Genomic DNA, 4,263 nt, shown 5'->3' with positions numbered 1-4,263 from the left:
CTATTTATAGGGGAAAATGACTTAGCCACAAAGTAACAAACTCTCTAAAAGATAGACATTAACTCTAAGTACAATTCTATTCATAACACTCACCCTTGAATGTCTATTCAATAAATAATGAAGCCTTGCTAAAACCTTAACTAAAATAAATCTCAGTGGAAAAAATTCTAGTGAAGGAAAAAAAAAAGTACACATATTTAGAAATATGCCTTTTAGTTGCCTCGTTAAAAACCTTGCAAGGACAACCTTGTAAGGAAAAAAGAGTACAACGCGTATTAACTCCCCCTGATAAGTGCATCAATTCACATCTTTGAGCCTTCGCATCCCAATCTTGTACACCATCTACTTGAATGTTGATGTCGGTAGAGATTTGGTGAACAAATTAGCCATATTATCACTTGAACGAACCTGTTGCACATTGATATCACAATTCTTTTGAAGCTCATGTGTGAAAAATAACTCGGTAAAATGTGCTTTGTCCTATCTCCTTTTATGAATTCTCCCTTCAATTGGGCTATGCATGATGCATTGTCTTCATACAAAATCATGGGTAGTTTGTCACATTTCAAATCACATTTGTCTCAAATAAGATGTATTATAGACCTCAATCACACACATTCACGACTTGCTTCATGAATAGCAATTATCTTTGCATGATTAGATGAAGTAGCCACGATTGATTGCTTAGGCGATCGCCAAGATATGGCAGTGCCTCCACAGGTAAACACATAGCCTACTTGAGATCGAGCTTTGTGTGGATAGGATAAATACCCAGCATCGGTATAACCAACAAGATCGAGATTGCATTCGTTGCCATAAAATAAGCCCATAGCGGTAGTCCCTTTTAGATACCGCAATATGTGTTTGATTCCATTCCAATGTCTCCTTGTAGGAGCAGCGCTATATCTTTCTAAAACATTAACTGAAAAAGTTATGTCAAGCCTTGTTGTATTAGCAAGATACATTAGTGCACCAATTGCACTAAGATATGGTACTTCAGGACCAAGTAGCTCTTCATTCTTTTTTTGAGGTCGGAATGGATCCTTATTCACATCAAGTGACCGAACCACCATCGGAGTACTTAATGGATGTGCTCCATCCATGTAAAACCGTTTCAATACCTTTTTTTGTGTAGGCAGATTGATGAACAAAAATCTTGTTTGCCAAATGTTTAATTTGCAAACCAAGACATAATTTTGTCTTTCCGAGATCTTTCATCTCGAATTCCTTCTTTAAATAATCAGTTTCCTTTTGGAGTTCTATAGGAGTTCCAATAATGTTTATGTCATAAACATATACGGCAAGTACAACAAATTTCGATGTTGTTTTTTTTATAAAAATACATGGGCAAATGACATCATTTATGTAACCTTCCTTTAATAAATACTCACTAAGACTGTTATACCATATTCATCCTGATTACTTTAGACCATACAAAGATCTTTGCAATTTGATTGAAAATATTTTTCGGAACTTTGAATTATGTGCGTCAGGCATTTTAAATCCCTCGGAAATTTTCATGTATATCTCATTATCAAGTGAGCCGTAAAGGTAGGTTGTAACCACATCCATTAAATGCATTTCAAGCTTTATATGGACATCAAAACTAATGAGATAACGAAATATTATTGCATCCATATATAGCAGGAGAATATGTCTCTTCACAATCGACACCAGGCCTTTGTGAATATCCTTGTGCAACAAGGCGTACCTTATATCTTTGTACCTCATTTTTCTCATTCCTTTTATGTACAAAGACCCATTTATAGCCAACAGGCTTAACACCATTAGGTGTTTGGACTACATGCCCAAAAACTTCACATTTCGCAAGTGAATCCAACTCGGATTGGATTGCTTCTTGCCATTTTGTCCAATCACGCCTTTGTTGACATTCTCCAACAGATTGAGGTTCAAGATCCTCACTATCTTGCATAATGCTAGATACAACATTATATGCAAAGACATAATCCACCACTATATCCACCCGATTCAAATTTGTCTCAGTATCAATTGGGTTTATTGATAGTTCCTTATTTTCTTGAGTTTCAGGCTCATTGTTTCCCTCATGAATCTTAGGATTGGTTAAATAATGAATTTCTTCATGAGCCTCTTTTGTAGTGTCATCTTGAGCATTTGTTTTTCTTTTTCTAGGATTTCGATCCTTAGAACCCAATGGTCTGCCACGCTTTAGGCGTGCTTTTGACTCATTAGCTATGGCACTAGAAGATTGTCCAACATGAACATCAATACAAATTGGAACATTCTCTGGGGGGATATGTGATTTTTGTTATTCTTTTAAGATATGTAAATGCGTCTGACATTTAATTTGCTATTTTCTGCAAGTGAATGATCTTTTGCACCTCTTTTTCACAAATAGAGGCACGTGGATTAAAATGAGACAATGATGGATTTTTCCACAAAATTTTCCGTTTGGTTTCACCAATTTCTCCTCCTACTTTTGGGAAAAGTGTCTCATTGAATCAACAGTCTGGAAATCGTGCAGTGAACATATCCCCCATTAATGTTTCAAGGTAGCGAATAATGGAGTGCGATTCAAACCCAACATATATTCTTAACCTTCTTTGGGGACCCATTTTGGTGCGATATGGCGGTGCTACAGGCACATATACTGTGGAATTAAATATTCTTAAATGGGATATATTAGGTTCATGACCCAAAACTAATTGCAACGGGGAATATTTATGATAATTTGTTGGTCTGAGACGAACTAGTATTGCTGCATGGAAAATGGCGTGACCCTAAACAGAAGTAGGTAACCTCGTTTTCATGAGTAACGGTCTTGCTGTCACGACCCAAACCGAAGGGCCGCGACGGGCACCCGGTGCCTTACTCAACCGAGTACCAACGTAACATATCTTTCTTATCATACTATCAAGGGTAAATGAGATAGAAAACATGTCATGAGATAACAAGAATAAAACATAAGGGAATACTCAACATATGATGACCGAACATGATATACAAACTTATACATGTGACATACGGGCCTATAAGACCGACATGACCATTTGTAAACTCAAGACATAGGCCGACAAGGCCATACAAGTATCCATACACCTGACATCTGTCTACAAGCCTCTAAGAGTACATAAAATCATAAAGGTCGGGACAGGGCCCCGCCATACCAATCAATACATATCCAAAGCATACTGACCAAATAGGCAACTCCGGGGCAAGTGGAGTACACCAACACCTTCGCTGAGCTGATAGCCTACTAGGAGGAATGTCAACCTGTCTATCGGGACCTGCGGGCATGAAACGCAGCGTCCCCAGGCAAAAGGGACGTCAGTACGAATAAAGTACCGAGTATGTAAGGCAGGAAAGCATAAATAAGAACAGTAATGTAAAGAGAGATAGATGAGATACAACCTGTAACATCTGAGTGCCTCTGGGGGCTACTGACATGAAATGCATAATACATATTTATACATAAACTTTTAAAAACATACACCTCTGTGGGCATCATCATCATCATATCATACCCGGCCTCAAAGAGGACTCGGTAAAAACGTACCCGGCCACGTGGAGCTCGGTAAACCCAACTGATCAGTGGTTGCACAATAGGTGCCATACCCGGCCGACTATAGCGCGGCTCGGTAGAGTAAAATAGATACATATATAATGCATGCTGGACTCATGGAGTCACGTTCTAAACCTTTTGGAGTGACATAAGGTCATTGCACCATCGATTAACATCATGGACATCATACCATCAATATGAACTTCACTAGGACTCAAGGATCATACATACTTTCTTGGAATAACTTTGTAAGGAAAGAACAACATGGACAACCTTAGTTTCTAGGAGTAGATTCATTATGAAATAGCGTATCGTTTACGTTTGTTTCACTATAGATCATGCCAAAAGAATGAAGGGAGAGCCTTAACATACCTTGTATATTCTTCCCAACCTCAAGCTATGCAATTTCATGGCTCCTTAGTCTACAATAAGAGAAATGACACTCTCGTTATCGTTTAAGCGTCGTAACTATTATGTATCGACCACAACCTATTTTACAATAAAACGGACAGCACCTCCCCTATATATATGACTTCACACTAGTCAAAACAATCACAAACAGCCCAACATACCCCTATCACTTCATACACAACACGACAACCATAATAGTGTCAAACAATCCGAAAATGTTATGACGAACGACCAACAAACAACCTTGCCATTATGTGGTGTTTCTCCACACCCTTCCTCCTCTCAACTCCATAAAAACCAGTAGTAAAAGA

Source organism: Nicotiana attenuata, unplaced genomic scaffold (assembly GCF_001879085.1).
Source record: "Nicotiana attenuata strain UT unplaced genomic scaffold, NIATTr2, whole genome shotgun sequence".
Lineage (NCBI taxonomy): Eukaryota > Viridiplantae > Streptophyta > Magnoliopsida > Solanales > Solanaceae > Nicotiana > Nicotiana attenuata.
This window is presented reverse-complemented; position numbering follows the sequence as displayed.